The sequence below is a fragment of the Rhinoderma darwinii genome, chromosome 4 (genome assembly GCF_050947455.1).
Source record: "Rhinoderma darwinii isolate aRhiDar2 chromosome 4, aRhiDar2.hap1, whole genome shotgun sequence".
Classification (NCBI taxonomy): Eukaryota; Metazoa; Chordata; class Amphibia; order Anura; family Rhinodermatidae; genus Rhinoderma; species Rhinoderma darwinii.
Window position 1 is genome coordinate 279,386,242 of NC_134690.1, and position 24,678 is coordinate 279,410,919.

Below are 24,678 nucleotides of genomic sequence, written 5' to 3' on the forward strand. Positions count from 1 at the left end.
ACTGCATCTCATAAAGTAAAAATAATTTTAATCACACTAATAGACATTTTTATTTAAAAAAATGCCTTTCAAAGGTGTACATAGCCTTTAAAGGAAAGGCACGTGAGGTGAGCGTTACATGATGATGCTCCGTCTCCCCACCCACCTAATCCCATGAGGCCAGTAATGCTACAACCAGAGGACAGAGAATGGTCTCTTCTAGCATGTGGTAGAGCTGAAAAACATAGTCCTTTTTGTGGTGGTGGTTGTGATACGGCAACCAATCTGATCGCCTGGGTGCCTGGTCAGTTAAGTCTATTGTATACAGCCGTCTTTTTTCTAAACTGAATAGCCCAAAGTTTGATAACCTTTCTTGGTACTGCGATCCGCCCATTCCCTTAATTAACTTGGTCGCCCTTCTTTGTACCCGTTCTAGTTCAGCCATTTCCTTCTTATACACAGGTACCCAAAATTGTACACAATATTCCATATGTGGTCTGACCAGTGATTTTGTGGGCACAATCTTCGCCAAAATATATTAGATCGAAAGTTTAGGTGGGTGTGTCAACGGACACCCTTCAGTACACTTATTCAGATTCAAATCCGCATGTTATATCGATATATCGGAGAGAAGTAAGACACAAAGAGACAATGCTTTGTATACACAAAATATGCTTCTCTGCTTTATTGATAGAAATGCAATTACAATAATATATTTCAAAAGGGGAGTAGGCTTGAGCTCAGCCAATTACTTACAATGGGTTTTTGGCTCTATCTCAGCCAATTACATACAATGGGTAGTTAGTCGTGCTGAGCCAATCACAAGCATGTAAGGCTCCTTACATGTAAGACTATAATCTCCCATAACATGCAACGTCCCCATGACTGATGGGTCATAATGACCCCACAGCTGCCATATCACCAGTCTATTCCTCATAACAAAAATGGTAAACAAACTGTGTTCCCAGACAGTATGATGCATCAGTCTCATTTCCCATACTAAAGAACTGGTAAATATTTAGCTATATTCTCCATAACAAGGAATTATATCATTAGCTAAGGAACAAAAAACATATAATTGTTCAGACAATCCCAGCATGCATTTCTTTTAAAGAAACAAATGATTCTTCAAACACAAAATTAATTATTTAAGATATTAAATGGATACTCCATGCAAGATGGAGTCACATAACCATACTTTCAAAATGGAGTCACATAAACACATTTTACTCACTTTCACATTTGTAAAGGGCAAAACTAAGTTAATGTCATGAGCATCTATGCCTCTTTTGATGCATCCCATGATTTTATTTGCCTTGGCTTAAATACAGGGCCCATCAGACTGGATCACATATGGGCCATGTTTCTAAGACTACCATGTAGTAAGCTTAGAAACTGGGCCCATCAGACAGGATCACACATGGGCCATGTATCTAAGCCTACCATGTGGTAGGCTTAAATACAGGGCTGCAGCAGACAGTAATCTTATACAGTATAAACTTACTGTCTACTTAGGCCCTGTGTCTAAGCCTATTATGTGGTAGGCTTAGATACAGGGCCTATCAGACAGAATCAAACATGGGCCATGTATCTAAGGCAACCATGTGATAGGCTTAGAAACAGTGCCGATTAGACAGGATCACACATGGGCCATGTATCTAAGCCGACCATGCGGTAGGCTTTGATACAGGGCCCATGTGTGGTACTGTCTGTTGGACCCCGTATCAGCCTGCCACAAAGTAGGCTTAGATACAGGGCCCAGCAGAAGGACCACACCATGTGTGATCCTGTCTGATGGGCTCTGTATCTAATTTAGGCCTACCATACGGTAGGCTGAGATACAGTGTGTCAGCAGACAGTAAAGTTATACTTGCCCTTCCCTTCGTCAGCACTCCATCTTTGTTCTCCTATTATCAGGGCTTAATAGGAGCCGGTAAAAAACACAATATACTACAATAAATAAGTATTGCAGCATATTGTGCAAGCGATCCAACGATCGCTAGTTCAAGTCCACTAGAAAGACAAAACAAAGTAAAAAAATGTTAAATAAAGTTTCATTATATAAACATAAATAACAAAAGTTCAAAAGAACACCCCTTATCCAGTTTCCCCTAAAAGCTATGCATTTTTGGGTTTGTTACTCTCTGCTTTATAAGTGAAATCTTGACAAAACGTGAGAAACAGAGTACATGATATTAAATAAAAAAAGATGCTTAGGTGGTCTTATGACTTAATCTGATAAAGATAAAAATAAAATGAAAGGGCATACGGAGAATAAAAGGGAGAAACTGTTGAAAGCTGGGTTTACATGGGCATATTTCTGTCTATAACGAGTGCCGATCAACGATATAACAAGTCGACCAACGCTCGTTAACAGGCCCTTTTACAAGGGTCAATGCTAAACTGTAGGAATGAATGATCATTAATACGACTATTCAGTCCACATCAGTTTGCATCATTGTCAGCAGCACGTACCCGTTTGCTCATTTATGCATAAACGATGCGATCAGGCAACAAACGTGCGCTTGTTCATTTGTCAGCTGATCATTGCCCTATTTACACAGGCGAATACCCGGCCGAACAAGCATTCTTCGGAATGCTCGTTCCCAATTATTGGACTGTGTAATTAAGGGCCTTTGACACCGACCAATTATCAGGCAAACGAGCATTAACAAAACGCTCGTTCCCAATAATTGCCCTGTGTGAACAGGGCAATGATCAGCCGATGAACGAGCAAACGCTCGTTTATCGGCTGATTGTATTGTTTACGCAGCCTAAAATATTATCGTTGTCGGTAGCACATCTCACTGTGTTAACAGGGAGATGCGTTGCAGACATGATAGAAATGTATGGGGATGAGCGATTGGAGTAACGAGCACGCGTCCCCATACATTACTGATAACAGGTTCTTGTGAAAGGAGCAAACGAGCGCCGATGAACGAGCTGTCTCGTTGATCGGTGCTCGTTTACATGGCCATCATCGGGCCGTGTAATAGAACCCTAAGTCTCCTGTTGTAAAATCTTAAACATTGGCATATCATGTGATAAGGAGGTTAAAGTTATTCATTCTGGGTTGAAACAAGCAGAGGAAGAGATGGATGAAACCCCTACCGCAAGTGTGGGATTGATGGAAGTAGATTGTGGGGAAACATTTGAATTGACTTTGGAAAAGATTTTGAAAGTAGTCAATAAAAGTAATAATTCTGTAACAGAATTATCAATGCAAGTAGGAGGGCTGAGAATGGTCAGATATGCAAAAAATCAGAGGCCATGTGGAATAATTAGAAGGTAATGAAAAGATGGCTAATATACTCACTGATTTAGGAGACCGATAAAGGCGATATAACTCAAGGTTGATTGGTTACCCAGAAGGGATGGAAAAACAAAATTGTACAGCATTTGTAGAAAGTTTGTTAGTGGAGAATATTAAACCTTAAAACTTTTACCCCCCTAAGACTCAGGGGATAAAAGTTTTACACCCTGGGGCTCAGTTCTGAGCATTTCTTGCCAAGTTGTGGAACACAAAAGAAATATATGATATTAAAATTTGCAAAGATGTCCTGGTTGAGTCTATTTTTTGACTAGTCCTTTGCAGCCCTTTATTCCGGTGTTTGTTTATGTTCCCCTCCCTTAATAGATAGTACTAAACTAAATAAAAGTAGAATGAAAGAATTTTATGAGCTGAATTAGCCATCCTCCTCGGTAAATGTTGTATGGGATACTTCTAAAGAGTACCAGAGTGTACTGTTTCTTAAGGAAGTTACAGAGCAGGGAGCAAAAGTTAGGAAGGTGGATGCCCACAAATAGACTCTGAATATGAACGTAAATATATCCTAACAAGCAAGAATGGGGGTCTCTATAGAGAAGCATAAAAATTATTTATATAACATAGCGCAAAAGGAGTTAAACAATAGGTAAGAAGCAGTATTTAGAACAGGGGAGGCCAGGCAAATTTGTTGCACAAAAAAATAAGTAACTCTAGGAATATGAGGTGCATTTCAGTTATTAGGGACGAAATCACAAAATTCGTAAACCAGCCGGATAAAATGTTTAAAAAAATATATTCAAACAAGATGGAACATTCAAATCAGCAATTGAAGGATTTCTTGGAGCAAATCTCTTGTCCTGCCTTGTCAGAACCGGGGAATTTTTGTTTAGATGCCCCTATTGAGATCGCTAAAGAAAAAAAACTAGATATTCGCTGTAAAATCTAATAGTGCTCCTGGTAATAATGGATTAGATGCAGAGATTTAAAAAATAAAAAAAATCTAGTAATATCTTGACGGAACCTTTGTTTAAAGTATTTGAGTAAGTTATGAGGAGGAGATGCCAGTGACTGGTAAGCCGACGAGCAGTAGGTGTGGCTGGACGTCGACAGAGGAGCCCCTCCGCTGATTGGATGATGCACCACCGATCCGTCCCCTCTGTGGGAGGTCCTGAGGAGTCTTAAGCTCAGCGTTCCCAAGTGCACGCGGCCATTGCACTGCACCTGTACTAAATGAAATTGTTTAGCCAAACTCTACCTGATGATCCCTGAATGCAGGGTGAAACATGTTGGAGAGGTTATGAAGAATTATACTTTAACAGGGATACGCTTTAAATAGGTAGCTGAGTAAAACGCTCTTGTGGGAGCGCTTTGTGTCAGTATAGATTAGGTATTTTGAAGGGACAGTACGAATCCATATATCCTTCGTGGTAATCCCTGAATGCAGGGTGAGAGATGCTATGAGACGTTGCAAATAGAAAAAGCACCAAATAACTGACTGGTAAGGTGCTGGTTGGATAACAGTCCATATAAAATCACTACCTGCCCGTTATCAGGCTGCCTAAAAGAGATAGGGGATGCAGACTACCGGTGTGAAATAAGCATGGATTAAATGACTACAATGGTGCCTAAGAATCACCCCTGAATAGCTACCTATTCCTAACATACCAACTATTGTGGGAATCATAAACACAAGTACATCCCACTCACTTGGGACCGATTCAACTAACTGTGTACTATTTTAAGTCACAAATTTTTTTTTATTTTTTTTTAAAGAATATCATATTTATTAGTATTAGTGGATACCCTACTCCAGTGAAACTATGAACTATGAGAATAGAGTTAAATAGGAAAAGAGTTTCGGTTCACTTTCACTAGAACAATGGAACTCAGTTATTAGATCTAGGAAATTAGTCTCTTTCAAAAACTCGCATAGAGTGACTCAATTTTTCATTAGTAATCAAAGTCACTTTACACTTAGGAGACTTTATAAAATGTACTCTGATAGAAAAGATTTAAGTCAGAGATGTGGAGATCACGAAGAGAATTTAATGGCAATGTCGTGCAATAGCGAGTTATTGGTCTGAGTTGATCAAAGGGGTTGTCCGGTTTCAGAAAATGTAATGTAATTTAGATTTTTGTATATTTAAAAGTTATACAATTTTCCAATATACTTTCTGTAACTATTCCTCATGGTTTTCAAGATCTCTGCTTGTTGTTGTTCAGTCATAAACATTCATTTTTACTTCCAGTGAATACAATTCTGTCCATGGTCATGTGATGAACAAACAGGTTCACAGCTTGTTATAGTAACAGAATGTGTATTAGGCCTTATTCACACAAGCGATGAATACCTCCGTGGGATGACTGTTAAAACAACGGCCGCCACATGCACTTCAAAGGGGCCATTCAGACATGCAGTCTTTTTCACGCAGCGTGTTTCCGTCGTGTGAAACTCACTGCATGTCCTATTCTTGTGCGTGTTTTGTGGATCACGCACCCATTGAAGTCAATGGGTGCGTGAAAATCATGGAAAGCGCATAGAGGAACATCCGTGTGCTGTTTGAGATTCACGCACCCAGTTCCTTGAAATGTAGAGAAAAAAATTCAAAATAAAGAAATGTTCACCAACACTGACATCAACAACTGATGCCACACGGAACAAACACTGATTGTACACGGAACTGCAACGCATGAGAACCATGTTTGTTTTTTGCAGACGCAAAACGGAAACGCTCGTGTGAATCTAGCCTTAGAGCTGTGCTACCTAACGATCACATGACCATGGACAGAATTGTATTCACTGGAAGTAAAAATGAATGTTCCTACTGATAACAACAAGCAGATATCTTGAAAACCGTGAGGAATTAATACAGAAAGTGTATTGGAAAATTGTGTAGCTTTTAATTGCACAAAAAATAACATTAATTTGCCAAAATCGGACAACCCCTTTAATTGTTTGGATGATGTATGTAAAACTGGTATTCCAAGGAACACCAGAAATTCTGTATTAGGTGATACCTTCTACTTGAAATTATCATTATCTAGATTTAATAGGTTAGCAATATCTAGAGCCATGTTTGTTGGTAGGTTGCTAATAACAAGAATGTAGCGCTCAAAAGCTACAATATTGGAAGAAAGTGGTGAATCATATTATGTCTTATGAAAAAAAACACTTGTCAAGCTGGAAAATTAGAAGTGTTCCAAAAGACCTAGGAACCATAGTTAAAATTTGTTACTGATAAAATATGAGTCAAAATGTCCCTCTGGTATAAATTGAAATTTTTAAATGTCTTTTTTTTCTCCCTCAGTGTCTGGGTTGGGAGGGTATTTACTAAATGTATGGTATCTATGATATCGAATTCATGTGTAAAATCTCTGTTCGAAACAATGAAAACTGAATAAAGAAAAAAAAAAACATTCCTTAGGGCCCTATTGGAGCATCCTGACATAATAGTGCATCATGGAAGTCAGGTAGCTCCCACAATATGAAGCCACACTCTGATCCCAGCAATTAGCCCCTCCTGTGCCAGGTTTACCAGAGCTGACATCACTACGCAGACAACATGAAATCTGACAAAATCTCCCAGGCCTGTCTATTATAAATGCCTGTTAGGACATACCATTTGTATGCCCTAACAGATGCCTATGCGTATATATTTCTATGCAGAGGAACAATGTAGTAATTGGCAGAAGAAAAAATAAATCAGTTAAAAGATAAAATCTCAGTAAAGGACACAAAAATCTGAAAGAAAATAGTCAAAAAATGTTTTAAGAAAACATACCCAAAACATAAAATACATTTCAGTACAAAAAAACATTTAATATAACCCTAATATTCGGTATTGCCATAAATGTAAAAGGATCTTCCGGAAAGTGTTTACAGTCTGAAATCCTGGAGATAACACACTGTATTTTTTATGCAGCATGCCAGGCTAGGCTTCAGCTCTGGATTAGTAGAGGATAGTGGGAATTTTTAGGCAGTTAACACTTTTCTTTAGATATACAGCTCCATGTAACCTTACAGGGGCTTTCCAGAACTATAATATTGATGGCCTATCTAATGGTCTCAGAATAGATCATGAATATCTGGTTTATGAGGTTCTGACTCTTGGTCTGCGTGGAATCCAGGATGCTGAGGATGGAGATAGACCTGAATGAATCTCTGGCGGTAGCTCAAGGTTCCCAGGAGGTTTCTTAGTTTGTGACCAGTTCATTGAGAATCGCCATGGCAAGGGCACTTAAGTCTTAAAGGGAAATAAAATGTAATGAACACAACTTTTGCCCCCTTTACTGAGTGAAGGGTATAACTAGAATTAAAGGGGTTTTCCCACAAACACATGGATCGGAGATACATGTGTGATCGCTGGGGGCCAGACTGCTGGGACCCCTAGGGATGAGGAGAATGGGGGACCGAAAGTCCTCTGAAGTGCTCCATGAGAATGGAGCACTGGTGCACATGCTCGGCCAACACTACATTAAATTCTATGGAGCTGCCGGAGACATGTTACAGCTGACAATTCAGTGTAACAGACGGGATCCTGATCATTTAAACCCTTTGATGCAACGGTCAATATCAACCACAGCATCTAAGCCAATAGAAAGAGGGGGATAGCCTACTCTGACATCCCTTAGTCGTCATTACCCGTGTGATCGTGGGGGGGTGATGGTTGTCATGGCAGCCTGGGGGCCTATAAAAGGCCCCAGGTCTGTCAGCTTTGTACTCCTAATTAGTCCTGCTAGAGCCTGTCAAAATCACAATATACTGAAATACATTAGTATTGCTGTTTATCGAGTAAGAATAAAAAAAATTAAAAATCCTACTGTAAAAAAATTATTGAAAGTTTAAAGAAAAAAACTTTTTCCAATTTTCCCCAAAAGTAATTAAAAAAATTAGCATAACTGGTTTCACAGCATCCGTAAAAGTCCAAACTTCTACAATACAACATTATTTCACCCAACCGTAAACGCCATTAAAAAAAAGTTAAAACGCCAGAATCACCGTTTTTTGTCACCTCATTTTTCCACAAAGAATAGTATAAAAATGTGATACAAAAGTCTCATGTACACTTACTATGATGTGTTTGATGCTATACAGAAACATAGGTATTATTTGGATGTCTATAGAGTCTCGAGGGACATGCAAGATTGGGTGGACGACGGACCATAGGGGTCTCTTTTTATTCTTGGAGTTTATGTAACCAATTTTTGACTGACTTTTCTGCTATTAACCCCTTCCCGACATCCATCGTATATATAAGGTGCTGTCGGGAAAGGGTTCCCGCAAACCGCAGTACAGTTACATTGTGGTGATAGCACAGGCTTAGAAACAGAGTCCGCACCGGGTGTCAGCTGTATATTACAGCTGACACACTCCTGTAATGGCCAGGACCGGAGCTAGTCTCTGATCTGGCCGATTAACCTCTTAGATGCTGCATTCAATAGAGAGCGCAGCATCTGAGGAGTTTTTACCCCACCGATTGGATCGCTGGGGTGCCAATGGTTGGTATGGAAACCGGTGGCCTAATAATAGCCTCCGTGTCTGCCCTGTATGGAAGCCTATGAGGACCCGCCTCTGGCGTGTCCTCATAGGCTTGCTGTCTGTGAATAACTGACAGCTCTAAAATACTGCACTACATATTTAGTTCAGTGTATTAGAATAGCAATTGGAGCTTCAGGCCTTCAAGTCAAGATAAACAAGTTAATAAAACTGTTGTAAAAAAAATAAAATTGCCTTTTTTCCCCATAATAAGTCCTTTATTATTGGAAAAAAACTGAAATAATTAAAAATAAACTATAGATAATTGGTATTGCTGCTTTCGTAATGACCCAAACTGTAAAACTATTATGTAATTTATCCCGCACGGTGAAAGCTGTAAAATAATATATATATCTGAAAAACAACACCAGAATCGCAGTCACATCTACTCCCAAAAAATTGAATAAAAAGTAATCAAAAAGTCACATTTACTCCAAAACAACCTGTCCCGCAAAAAAAATCCCTGACACAACTTAGTCCACGCAAAAATAAGAAAGTTATGGGTCTTAGAATATGGCGACACAGAAAACAAATAATTTTTTTTTAAAAAGTTATTTTATTGTGCAAAAGCTACAATACATGAAAAAAAACTATATAAATTTGGCATCACTGTAATCGTATAAACCCGCAGAATAAATGTAAAATGTAATTTATGTCGCACGGTGAATGCTAATAAAATCTACAGCTTGTCTTGCAAAAAACAGGCCCACACACAGCTCCATCAAACAAAAAATAAAAAAGTTATAGCACTAGTAATGCGGCAATGAAAAAAACATCCCGATGTGCAGGCCAGAGGGGAACATTCCTTCAGTTTCAGGGCCCTAGTATTTAGGAACTAGGGAGGGAAGAGACATACGTAGCACATCTCCTGGAAGCGAGGGCACCCATGTTATACCAGGGCAACACTTTCCCAGCAAAATTTCCCAAACTACAAAGGAGGAAAAGTCCCCAAAACGTGCAGAGTGTTACAAAAGGGGGATAAGAATACAGTTTTTTAGTGCGACACTGGCCTGCGCATAACAAATTGCTTCACAGCGTACCACACATCTATGGATAGTTTTATTATTTACCACATTTTTATACCCTATTATTATGCCCCGATGTACCCTGCACAGTTTACATATGCCCCCACATTATATACTGAAATACCAGCTAAACTCAAACAAAACTACTACTAAGTAAAATCCACGCTCCAAATGGCACTCCTTCCCTTCCCTTAATTTATGGGGTAATATTCTCTAGTGGCACAAGCTAAGCACAGCATATTGAGCAATGAAATGGCAGATCAGTAGAAAAATTGCAGTTTTCACCTTGCATCATCCACATCGTATTAATTACTGAAAAATACCTGTGGGGACTAAATTCTCACAACATCCCTTTCAAGGTGCTCTTTTGCTTCTGAGGCCTGTGCTTCAGTCCATTACCACACTAGGGCCACAAGTGGGATATTTATAAAAACTGAAGAATCTGGGTAATACAGTTTTAGTTGTATTTCTCTGATAAAACTTTCTGTGTTACAGAAAAAAATTGATTACATATTAATTTATGCAAAAAAAAATTAAATGTGCAAATTTCACCTCTACTTTGCTTTAATTCCTGTGAAACGCCCAAAGGGTTAAGAAACTTTCTAAATGTTTTGAAAACTTTGAGGGGTGCCGTTTTTAAAATGGGGTGATTTATGGGGGTTTATAAAGTACTGAACTGGTCCTCGAAAAAATAGCCTTTTGAAATTTTCTTGAAAATGTGAGAAATCACTGCTAAAGATATAAGCCTTGTAACGTCCTAGGAAAATAAAAAGATGTTCAAAAAATGATGCCAACATATAGTAGACATATGCGAAATGTAACCAGTAACTATTTTGGGTGGTATTACTATCTGTTTTACAAGCAGATGCATTCAAATTTTACAATTAAAGAGGCTCTGTCACCACATTATAAGTGCCCTATCTCCTAGATAAGGAGATGGGCGCTGTAATGTAGGTGACAGTAATGCTTTTTATTTTGAAAAACAATCTATTTTAAACCACTTTATGAGCGATTTTTAGCTTTATACTAATGAGTTTCTTAATGCCCAAGTGGGCGTGTTTTACTTTAGACCAAGTGGGCGTTATACAGAGGAGTGTATGACGCTGACCAATCAGCGTCATACACTTCTCTCCATTCATTTACACTGCACTAGCGATATAGTTATATCGTTATGTGCAAGCTACATACAGACACACTAACATTACTGTAGTGTCCTGATAATGAATATACATCACTACCAGCCTGGACGTGATGTTTATTCAGAATCCTGACATGTCTGTAGTGTCTCTGTGAGATTCCAGCAAGTCAAACGTAATCTCGCGAGATTACGATGTAACCTGTCATTTCAAACGAGATTACGCTTGCCTTGCTGGAATCTCATAGAAAAGATTCAGAAGTGTCAGGATTCTGAATAAACATCACGTCCAGGCTGGTAGTGATGTATATTCATTATCAGGACACTCCAGTAATGTTAGTGTTTATGTTTGTGTTTGTGTATGTTAGTGTTTGTGTCTGCTCTCTCTCTCTCTCCCTCCCTCCCTTTCTCTCTCTCACTCTCTCTCTCTCTTTTCCCCATTGTTAAATTTGTTTTTTTTGCATATAGACTCAGGCTTTGTTGCAGCAATAATTATTTTCACTTTTTTACTCTTTTCTTATTATTATTTCTATTTCTAGAAGTACTGTATGTGTATTGGAACATAATTATGGTCTTTCTTATCTTATCTGACATCATATTGTGATCTGTTATTTGCTCTTACTTATGTACCTATGTCATTGCATGTCAATATAAATTTGTTATCTGCGTAATCGTATTGACCCATGGAATAAAGTTAACATGTGGTTTTTACCACACGGTGAATGCTGTAAAATAAAACCCGAAAAACAGTATGGAATCACAGGGTTTTTTTTCATTCCACGCTACAAAGATTTTTTTCCAGTTTCCCAGTACAACTACAACTCGCCCTCGACACAAAAATAAAAAAGTTATGTCTTTTGGAAGGTGGGGAGGAAGAAGCAAGAAATTTAAATCTGAAAAATGGCTGCGGAGGGAAGAGGTTAATGCAAAAAAAAAAACACATTAATCATGACTAGGTGTAACTTGTAAAATTGAATTCAATTGTCAATTAAATTTGGCTAACTGCTTGATATAGTAGCTAAGGGGGACATTACTTTGTCACATAGGACCAGGTAGGACTGAACAGAATTTTTCCTTTAATAAATAAGCTATCATTTAAAAACAGCATTTTGTGTTTAGTTGGCTTATCTTTATCTAATATTAAAAGTAACTTGATGATCTGAAACATTTAAGTGTGACAAATATACAAAAATAGAAGAATACTTTTTCACAGCACTGTAAACTTTAAAAACATATTGTAAAGGATCTGCCAGACACAGCTTCTGTGTCGACGCCCGTGGGTAATCAGTCTGCACCTGCTCCTACGTCTGAGAGAGTGACACGATCTTCTACCAGTCAGGCTGGGAGGAGTGGGAGAACCTATCACAGCCTGGCCAGACGGAGCTAGCTCCTGCCCTCTGTCGATTTATACCTGCATTTCCTGCTCCTCCTTTGCCTGTGATTCTGTCTGTGTCCTGGCTCTGCTGCTGCTGCTTGAACATTTTGTCCTCTGCTTTATTTTGACCCTGGCTTTACTGACAATTCTCCTGCTCTGCGTTTGGTACCTCATACACTCCTGGTTTGACTCGGCTCGTTCACTACTCTCCTGCTCTGCATTTGGTACCTCGTACACTCCTGGTTTGACTCTGCTCGTTCACTACTCTCGTTGCTCACGGTGCTGCCGTGGGCAACTGCCCCATTTCCCTAACTTCTGTGTACCCTTGTCTGCTTGTCTGTCGTGCACTTATTGAGCGTAGGGACCGTCGCCCAGTTGTACGCCGTCGCCTAGGACGGGCCGTTGCAAGTAGGCAGGGTAGATTAGGGCTCTCCTGTCTGTCTCCCTACCCCGTCATTACAAATATATATGTACACAGAAACACCTATGTACAAATATAAGACACACAACTACACATAATCATTTATACACAAACAAAAAATAGACATACTTATAGAAACACAGACACATGCAAATACATTAACACATACTGATACACAAGTGCACATACTAGTCCTCAATGAATTAGGATATCATCAAAAAGTTAATTTATTTCAGTAATTTAATTCAAAAAGTGAAACTCTTATATTATATAGATTCATTACACACAGAGTGATCTATTTACAGCATATTTTTCTTTTAAAGTTGATGATTATGGCTAACAGATAATGAAAATCCAAAATTTAGTGTCTCCGAAAATTTTAATATTATAAAAACCCAATTTCAAAAATGATTTTTAATACCAAAATGTAGGCCTACTGAAAATAATGTACAGTATATGCACTCAATACTTGGTAGGGGGTCCTTTTGCATGAATTACTGCATCAATGCGGCGTGGCATGGAGGCGATCAACACGTGTGTCACGTTGGGTACGTGGACCCACTGGGCCGTACCACCTGTGGCAGCTCGGACAGTAGTGAGACAGGCTCCGCTGGGACTAGGCAGTAGGCAGACGTCAGGCATGGAGTAGCAGGACGGCGTGGTATACAGCACAGCACGACTTCAGGTCTGGAAACTGGGACACACTAGGAGACCATTTGCTTAGACAAACTTTGGGTATGACAACAACCCTCGGGCATGGGAGGAAGAGGCTGAGCCCTTCTTATAGTCCAGGGTACTCATGGGCTAATTGTGGCATTAACTTCAGGTGTGCGCGTTGGCCCTGTAAGAGCGGGAGAAGCGGAAATGAGCGTCTCCTGAGTAGGAGGAGATGGGGACCAGCGCTCACAGTTCCAGGGCTGCGGGCGTCAGGAGGTGAGTGAACCTGACGGCCCGCGGCCATGGGCGTGACAGTATTCCCCTCTTACGCCCTCTCCTCTTGGGGCCAGATCGAGAGAGAAACTTCTTCAGGAGCGTAGGGGCATTGAGGTTCTCCTCTGGCTCCCGGGACCCCTCTTCAGGACCAAACCCCTTCCAATCCACCAAATAAAAGGTTCTTCCACTCCCTCTCTTGGTGTCCAGGATCTCCTTTACCTCAAAAGTCTCTGATGAACCGCTGGGAGCCACTGCAGGAGTGGAAGTCTTGGAGTAGTGGTTTAAGATCACCAGCTTCAGCAGGGAGACATGGAAGGAGTTGGGGATCTTGAGAGTAGGAGGCAACCGAAGCTTGTAGGAAACAGGGTTGATTTGTTGCAAAATCTCGAAGGGTCCAAGGAACCTGGTAGCAAACTTGTACGATGGCACTCTCAGCCGGATATTCCTAGAGGACAGCAAGACCTTAGTACCTGGAAGGAACTGGGGAGGCTCTCGTCTTCTTGTGTCTGCCTTTCTCTTCATGCGGTCGACCGCCAGCAGAATAAAAGATCGAGTCAGCTGCCAGATCTGTAGAAAGTCCCTGAATGCAGAGACAGCTGCAGGCACCTGGGATGTAGTGGAAACAGGAAGAGGTATACGATGGTGTTGGCCATAGGCAATGAAGAATGGACTTTTAGAGGTGGACTCACTAGTATGGTTATTGTAGGAGAACACAGCGCAGGGAAGCATCTGCAACAAAGTCATCATGCTACATGGAGATAAAGTGTCGTAGATAGTTCTCCATAATCTGGTTTATTCTCTCGACTTGACCATTGGACTGGGGATGGTAGGCAGAGGAAAAGTCCAACTTCACATCGAGGAGTACACAGAGGGCTCTCCAGAACTTAGAGGTGAACTGAACCCCCCGATCCGACACAATATGTAGAGGCAAGCCGTGCAGACGGAAGATGTGTTGGACGAAGAGATTGGCCAGTCGGGAAACAGACGGTAGGCCGGTCAGTGGAATGAAATGAGCCATTTTGGAGAATCGGTCCACCACCACCCAGACCGTACTGCAACCAGCAGAGTGAGGTAGGTCTGTGACAAACTCCATAGCAATATGTTGCGAAGGGGCATCGGGCACAGGCAACGGCCGGAGCAGACCCGCTGGTTTGGAGTGGGCAACCTTATTTATTGCGCCAACTGTGCAGGAGGAGACAAAGTCCGTGATGTCTTTAGGCAGCGTGGGCCACCAGAACTGACGAGCGATCAGGTCTTGGGTCTTATGGACACCTGCGTGACCTGTCAATTTAGAACTGTGTCCCCAGCGGAGGATTCTTCTTCTGTCTGCCAGGCACACAAAAGTCCTCCCCGGGGGAATGCCTCTAACTTGCAGAGGGTTGACAGGGATGATGCAGGATGGGTTAATGATACTCTGTAAAAATTTTTGGTTTGCCTGCCGGCAAAAAGGCCCTGTTTTCCAACTATCAGAATAGAAAATAATAAAGTATTTATTTAGTTTTGCAACAAGGACAAACTACATATATGTAAAAACAAGGTCCATTGCTGACTGCAATCGGCACAGTGCAAAGTATGAAGAGCCTGGAGCCAACGGCTGCAGCACGTTGCACCCAGCTCACAATTAGATTCTTAGGAGTCAGCAGGACAGGTATTTAAAATGAAGGTGGAAGCCCCCCCGACATGTTTCGCTACGATGTAGCGTCTTATGGGGTATCGGGGCTAATGACAGCGCGTGGCGAGATGTCCGTGCTTAAATGTATACTGAAGTTACTCCACATGTTTCCCTGATTTGCCAGTAACCAATCAGAGAGAGGGCAAGGAACGAGCCCTCTGATGAATGATGGGCATCCCACGCCACCAATTACCGGCTGTTACGAACAGCCAATGGGGATGAGCTAAGGCGCACAGGCGCATTAGGATGAAAGCAAGTAAGATGCTGTCAGCCGTGAATGCATGCCATCGACGCGCATGCATAGTGGCAAAAAGAGAATGATAGAAAAAATCCCCAAGTGTCAAGTGGCTGCAATGATGGCGATGTTATCATGGAAAATAGTAATTGTGGAAGTAAGTGGAGTAACTATCTTTGATCGATAAGATAAAGTCTAACAAGTGATATAAACGCCACAGTGTCAGTTCCTAGGCATAATTCTAGAGTAATGTAAAAGCAAGTGTTGCTTGCAAACTATGATAGATAGATCGATAGTGAAATTAGTATCAAAGACATAAGGATAAGGATTAGGTTCAAAGAGGGTCAGTGTATGAAACACGTGACCCATAATTATTATAGACACAGATAGTGCAATAGCAAAGTTTCACCCTAATGGCTAGTAGCCTTAATTAATAGCAGGGTAAGCGCATATGTTCACAGAAACGCGGCATAGGTAAAGCCCTCATTCAGACCTCCTGGGCTAAGAGAGCCCAAGCGATGAATCCAGCGTGCCTCCTCTTGTAGTAGTTTTCGGTCCAGATTCCCTGCTCTTGGACCAAGTTTAACCTGCGTGACACCCCAAAATTGTAACGAACGGATATCTCCATCGTGAGCACAGCGTATATGCCTGGATAGGGGTGTATCTTCTCTATTGCTAATAGTGCTAAGGTGTTTAGATATTCTTCTCCTTAGCTCCAGTATGGTCTTACCCACATATAACTTGGGACAGGGACATTTAGCAGCTATTAAGTCCCACACAAACTTTTCCGTTTATGTGTCAGGAGTGTGAATAGACATCACGTTCTGGCTGGAGGTGATGTCTATTCACTCTCAATGATCTGTAGAGGAGAAAAAGAAAATGCATGGCACCACCATAGTGCAGATAAAAATGGTAAAAACAAAAACAAAACACAAGGTGAGAAATGCGCTCACCTATAGGAGTTATGCTAGATCAGGCACAACTCTGATGTGTGATGGGTTAATAGAGGAATAGCTGCTGCCAAATTCCGATCCGGGAAACAAGGATTGTTACCGCCAGAATAATGCGAGAAAAAGACCCAAGAAAAAAAAAAAAAAGGCCTATACCGGCACTGCTGAAATTAAGTTTTTTATACTCAAGGCAAATAGAATAAATATATGTTTTATTGGAGAGTGCTTGGCCTGATGAAGACATCAGTTCGATGTCGTAACGCGTAGCCTACCTACCAATAAAACATATTTATTCTATTTGCCTTGAGTATAAAAAACTTCATTTCAGCAGCTCCGGCATAGGTCCTTTTCTTTTTTTTTTTTGGTCTTTTTCTCGCATTATTCACTCTCCAGACACTTCAGTCAAGCTAATGTGGGTGTATGTGACACCACAGCGAGATCACGCTGTGCTGAGTACAAATGGACATGAATGGAGAGAAGTGTATGACACTGATTGGTCAGCAGCATACACTCCTCTTTACAATGCCCACTTGGTCAAAAGTTAAAGAAACGCCCAGTTGGGCAGTAAGAAACTAATTAGCATAAATCTAAATTTGCTCATAACTTGCTCAAAAATTATCATTTTTCAAAATAAAAAACACTGTTGTTATCTGCATTATAGCACCGATCACATTATGTAGGATATAGGGCACTTACAATGTGGTGACAGAGCCTATTTAATAACCACAGTATCACTGTGCTCGATTGGCCAGCAAACTCGCCTGACCTAAACCCCATATAGAATCTATGGGGTATTGTCAAGAGGAAGAGGTGTGACACCGGGACCCAACAATGCAGACGAGCTGAAGGTCGCTATCAAAGCAACCTGGGCTTCCATAACACCTCAGCAGTGCCACAGGCTGATCGCCTCCATGCCACGCCGCATTGATACAGTAATTCATGCAAAAGGTGCCCCAACAAAGTATTGAAGGCATATACTGTACATACTTTTCAGTAGGCCTATATTTCGGTATTAAAAATCATTTTTGAAGTTGGGCTTATATAATATTCTAATTTTCTTAGACACTAAATTTTGGGTTTTCATTAACAGTTAGCCATAATCATCAACATTAGAAGAAGAAAAAATGCTTGAAATAGATCACCCTATGTGTAATGAGTCTATATAATATATGAGTTTCACTTTTTGAATTTAATTGCTGAAATAAATAAACTTTTTGATGATATTCTAATTCATTGAGAAGGACTAGTATATACACAAAAAATACAAATGTATACACACTTATGTACAAAGATACATACATGACTATACACATTCATATACACAAATACATAAACAATATATACTTCTACATACTCAGAAACCAGATATACTTCTACATACTCTGAAACATGCATATACACTATATGCACAAAAGTCTTGGGACACACCTCTTAATCATTGAAATCAGGTGTTTCATTCCGTCCCATTGCAGCAGGTGTATGAAATCAAGCACCTAGCCATGCAGTTTGCCACTACAAACATGTGTGAAAGAATGGGTCGTTCTAAAGAGCTCGTTAAATTTGAGTATGGTACAGCAATAGGATGCCACCGTTGCAAAAAGTCAGTTTGTGAAATTTCTTCCCTCCTTGATATTCACTATCCTGTGGATAGGCCATAAATGTCCAAGATGGGAAACCCCCTTTCAAACCAATGAAATGTGATTAAGATCCACTAGTATTTAAAAGTAAAAAAAGTTAATAAGTTCATGAATGGTTTATTCTAGACATGCAAGGAGTTCGTGCTTAGGAGAGTCAGAACATAATCAGACGGTTCGGGTATAAGGACTGAGATAGAGGAGTTTTAAATACCAGAGAGGGACATTTGCAGTGCATTGAAAATAATAGAGTGGTCCCTAGTAAAACGGAACCGAGTAGCGACATGTGTGACATGTTATCAAGGATAAAGTGCCCCGAGATTATGAAAGTAAGATGGTTCATACTTAAGTCTGTGACTGAGATAGTAAATCAGTAAAACAAAAATCAAATTGTGAACAAAATGAAATATATAACAATTTAGTAGTATTTTTATTATAAAAGAATGATTTATATGGTAGATTGGGGCATTTCTGTGTAGAATTGTAACAGGACACATAATCTGGTGGCTGGTGGTGATCAGACCAATTGTGTGAGCGGACGGAGATGAAAATAGACGATAACGTTTAAGAGTAAGGAACATTGGAAAATGTGTAGAATGTTAATGGGATAATTATTCAAAAGTAGCGGGAGGTATTAATAAGTGAACTCTAGTGTATAAGGGTATGTTCACAAGGCTTATTTTCAGCCGTTTTTCGGGCCGTAAGTGACCCGAAAAACGGCTGAATAAAAACAGAAGCAGAATGCCTCCAAACATTTGCCCAATGATTTCAATGGGAAAAACGGCGCTAAAAAACACCCCGTAAAAAGAAGTGCATGTCACTTCTTGAGCCATTTTTGGAGCCGTTTTTCATTGTGTCAATAGAAAAACAGTTCCAAAAATGGTAGCAAAAAACGCATCAAAAAATATTTGATGCTTTAAAAACGGCTGAAAATCAGAGACTGTTTTCCCTTGAAAACAGCTCTGTATTTTACAGCCGTTTTTTGTTTAGCATGTGATCATACCGTGAGAACGCCGACAGAGGTGGATGAACTGTGGGCGGGCCTAAATAGAGCGATTAAACAGCAATGAAGATGAGGGAGGATAAAGATGTAGCTTTACTGATATTTTACAGTGTTTCGTCTGAATTAAACGGGCTGATGACGGGCAGTCAATTTGAACACGGATTGTCACATATTAATATTAGCAATGAATTGCACTAGTATTTTAATAATGTACAGTATATTTAACCGACACAGATGCTAACCAGTTTTTAGGGCTGTACACCCATAACTAACGTCAAAATGGATGTATCACAATGGGCCTCAATCATCGAAAGAGTAAAATTGTCCATGTTGCCCATAGCAACCAATCAGAGCTCAGCTTTCATTTCTTGAACTGCTCTGGAAAAATTAATGCTGAGCTCTGATTGGTTGCTATGGGCAACAAGGATGGTTTACTGTTAGACTGCGTTGATAAATGAGGCCCCAGGTCTCCATAGTCCATGTGTTACAAAAACCATTTTTCATATTAAATCTATGTCCATTTAGGCTGCAGTAGAGATATTGGGTAGTTCTGCCAATGTACTGTTTTGTACGATCACAATCAATAAGGTAGATAAAATATTCCGACTGGCACATGAACTTCAAGCAATTTCCATTTGCCCTTATGGGAGAGGGATATATCCATGCTATGGGTGGATTTTAATTTGATTGGTGCTTATATGTTTTTTAGGGTGGGAGTTTTTCAAAAGGTAAACATCAGTCTAGGCGGTAGTATCTCTTGCCTAGAAGGGGTCACTGCCAGTTCTTTTGTAGAATTTTTCTGTTGGTGACTTGCAAAATAAAAGGTGGTGATGAAGTTTGTTTTGGTTGCAGTGGTTGCTTCCTTTTTAGCCTTTGGCAAGAGGCAGTCGCTCTGTGTATGAGAGTGCTGGGGTAAAGGCAGATTAAATTAGTTACTTTGGTTATCCCTTTTCCTTAACCCTTTCAGGACACAGCCTGTTTTGGCTTGTGGACGCAGCAGATCTTTTCAAATCTGACATGTCTCACTTTATGTGGTAATAATTTTGGAATGCTTTTACTTATCCAAGCGATTCTGAAAATGTTTTCTCGTGACATATTGTACTTTATGTCAGTGGTAAAATTTGGTTGATAATTTAAGTATTTATTTGTGAAAAACACACAAATTTTGAGAAACTGTGCAAAAATTTCCAAAATTCGCATTTTTCTAAATGTAAATGTATCTGCTTGTGAAACAGATAGAAATACCACCCAAAATAGTTACTAGTTAACATTTCCCATATGTCTACTTTATGTTGGCATCGTTTTTTGAACATCCTTTTATTTTCTAGGACGCTACAAGGCTTAGAACTTTATCAACAATTTCTGACATTTTCAAGAAAACTTCAAAAACCTATTTTTTTTATGGACCAGTTCAGTTCTGAAGTGGCTTTAAGGACCTTATACATTAGAAACCGTAATAAGTCACCCATTTTAAAAACTGCACCCCCACAAAGTTTTCAAAATAGCATTTAGAAAGTTTCTTAACCCTTCAGGTGTTTCACAGGAATTAAAGCAATGTGGAGTTGAAATGTATACATTTCATAATTTTTTTTAGAAAATCCATTTTAATCCTTTTTTTTCTCTAACTCAGAAGGTTTTACCAGAGAAACGCAGCTCAATATTCAATGCCCAGATTCTGCAGTTTTTATAAATATTCCACATGTGGGCCTAGTGTTCTAATGGACTGAAACACCGTCCTCAGAATCAAAGGAACACCTAGTGGAGTTTGGAGCCTCCTTTTACTAGAATATATTTTAGGCACCATGTCAGGTTTGAAGAGGTCTTGCGGAGCCAAAACAGTTGAAACACCCCCAAAAAGACACCATTTGGAGAACACTGCTCAAGCAATTTATAGAGGAGTATAGTGAGCATTTTGACCCCGCACATTTTTTGCTGAACTTAGTGGAATTAGACTGTGAAAATGAAAATCGACATATTTTTTCCAATAAAATGTAGAAATTATCAACTTTTACAAGGCATAAAGGGGAAAAAGCACCCCAACATTTGAAAAGCAATTTCCTCTGATTACGTCACTACCCCATATGAAATAATAAACTGCTGTTTTGACCCACGGCAGGGCTTAGAAGGGAAGGAGCGCTGTTTGGATTTTGGAGCTCATGTTTTGCTGGAATGGTTTTCTGGTGTCATTTCGAATTTGCAAAGCCCTGAGGGGCCAAAACAGTAGAAACACCCCAAAAAAGACCCCATTTGGGAATCTACACCCCTTAAGGCATTTATCATTTGCCTGGACATATGACAGAGCTCAGAAGTGAAGAGCAACATACGAACTTGAGGCCTATTTTGGTGAAATAGTAAAACAAACCCCCAGGTTGTGACCCCCATTTTGAAAACTACACCCTTTAAGGGGTGTAGCGAGCATTTAAATCCCACAGGTGCTTTTTCATTCGAAATTATGCGCAGAGGTTGGGGCAAAGTGAAAATTGCAATTTTCCACAGATAAGCCATTTTAGTACACAATATGTTGTGCCCAGTTTGTGTCCCTGAAGACAAATACCTCATAAACTGTTAAGCAGGTTCTCCCGGGTATAGTGATGCCATATATGTGGATATTGTGAGGGCTTGTTTTTTGTGGAACTAACTGTAGTTTTTATTGGTACAATGTTTGGGGATATGCGACTATTTGTAAAAATTTTTGGAAGGAGAAGTGACAAAAAAATAGCGATTCTGGTATTGGTTTTTTTATTAGTTTTTTTTTACGGCGTTCATCGTGCAGGATGAATAACATTATATATTTATAGTTCAGGTGGTTATGGACGCGGCGATACAATTATGCATAGTTTATTTTATTTTTTTCATAATAATAAAGGACTTTAAAAGGGAAAAAGGGCGATTTTTAATTTTATGACTTGAAACTTTAACTTTTTTATTTTTGTATATTTTTTGTTAATTTTTATTTTTTTTAGTCAAACTAGGAACTTGAAGATCTAACTGTTGGATTGTTGTTATAATACCCTGCAACACTTATCTATTGCAGGATATCATACCTGTCAGTTTCACACTGACAGGCAGCGTATTGGGCCTCCGGTTGCCATAACAATCATCGGCACCCCGCAATCGCGTTGCGGTATGCGAATCTTGTTGCAACTCCTTAAATGCGGACGTCGCTATTGACCGCCGCATTTAAGGGGTTAATCGGCGGGGATTACAGCTGTGATCCGACCCGATGCCTTCCCTCAGTACTAAGGCTGCTAGTAGTGAGTCAGTACTGAGAGATGCTGGGGCTCTGTGCTCTGTTCGGAGCACACTTATATTAGTGGGCTGCAGGCACCAGGACCAGTGGTGCAGCCTGTTAATCTACGTGGGGTGGTTGGGAAGGGGTTAAACCGTTGTTATTTTTTAACATTTTGTATTGGCTTTTGAAATCGGAGTCTATGCTGAAGTTTTTGTGAATCTGCTTGAAATGACTAAATGGAATGTTATGTAACCACTTTTTGTAGTGGCCACATTTTATACCAGTTATTTGTATCTACAGTGTAACATCCATGGCCGCGGACCGTCGGGATTACTCACCCCTCGACGGCCGCAGCCATGGTCTGGTGAGCCCTGGACCCCATCTCCTCCCCAGGAGACACCAGCACTCGCTTCCGCTCCACTCTGCTGTGTCCCATAGAGTGCGTGCGCACGCTCGCGCCTGGCCTTAAATGGCCAGTGCGCGCACATGTAAAATATCAGCAATTAGCCCATGTCACCCTGGACTATAAGAAGGGCCCTGCCCCTTTGCTCATTGCCTGAGCATTGTTAGTATTCCCATGTTAGTCTTGCAAATGGTCCCTTAGTGTTATACTGTTCAAGTTGTTACCCGTACCCTGCTACCTGTATCCCGTGCAATGTTGTTATTCCTTAGTCTGTTAGTTTTTGGAGTCGTGTCCTATTGGACCTGCTACCACCCGCCACATCTGGCGCAACCTGATGCACCTGCTGTCTTCCGCCATGTCTGGCGCAACCTGACGCACCTGTTGTCATCCACCACGTCTGGCGCAACCTGCTTCACCTGCTTTCATTTGCCATGTCTGGCGCAACCTGCTGCACCCACCTCCATCCATGCTAAAGCCTCTGCCATTGTCTGGACTATTCAGGTACCCAAGTGCAGGACTTTGTATTAATTGGGTGCCCTGTTGTTTGGCCAGCTGCCTCCCCGCTAAGGCGCTGCAGCCTAGTGGGTCCACATATCCAGAGACCGTGACATACAGTTTTAAAATATGTCTTACTGAGGTAACTTAAGTTGTCATGAGAGATTATAATGACTAAAATTTCAATGGATTTTCAAGGATGTTCAAGGATAAGGAGATTCCCCAATGGTGTTGATTTAGATTGTTCACAGTAAGTGACTGAATGTTCTGTGCCCTGTTGTTTGGCCGGCTGCCTCCCCGCTACGGCGGTGCGGCCTAGTGGGTCCACATACCCAGAGACCGTGACATACAGTTTTAAAATATGTCTTGGTGAGGTAACTTAAGTTGTCATGAGAGATTATAATGAATAAAATTTCAATGGATGTTCAAGGATAAGGAGATTCCCCAATGGTGTTGATTTAGATCGTTCACACTCAGTGACTGAATGTTCTGTCCCCTTCCAAATTATGAAAAGATCATCGATGAATCTACGATACATATTGATATGGGCACGAACGGTGGCATTGCCAAAGTTAAGAGAATAGATTGTGAATAAGCATCAAGAATTAATTTTTAGAAGGCTTTGTTAACATCAGAAGAATGGGTCATCAGACAGTTGTTTGTAGTATTGGTTGTCAGAGAGCATGTTCAGTGCTTCTTTCATACTGATCGGATAACAATATTGGTGTTGCTTTGCAGATTTTATAGGACCATCTTTTCATCTTTTGGGGCATTATGTTTGTACTGGATACAAGAGGAATTAATGTTATTGAACTCGGCTGTAACCAAAGAATGAAAAGTTTGGATGAATGGATAAAATTGCCCAGGATTTCAACTGGATAAAAGTAAGATGGGGATTAACCCCTTAACGACGGCGTATTGCCTTTTTACGTCGGCCGTTTGAGGTGGTTTTTCACGGCAACACTTCAGAAGAACTTTTCCCGCATCGTGCGGGGTGCTCCTAAAGCCCGGGTTGTTGGTAACAGCCTCGGGCTTCATGGCAATGATTGGAGACCACTAGCAGTGGTTTCCGATCATATTTAACCCCTCAGATGCAGCTATCAATAGCGAACGCCGCATCTGTGTGGTTTTAGAGGGAGGGAGCTCCCTCTCTCACCCCACTGCCCCCCCCCCGCCTAGCAGATGCCTGTCAGTTTTGTACTGACAGGCAATAATACACTGTAATACAGAAGTATTGCAGTGTATTATAATAGCGATCAAAAGATCACACAGTGAAGTCCCTTAGTGGGACTAAAAAACAAGTTAGAAAAGGTTAAGTAAAGTTTGAACTAAATAAATAAATAAAAGTCTCAAGTACAAAAAAAATCAAAAACCCACTTTTT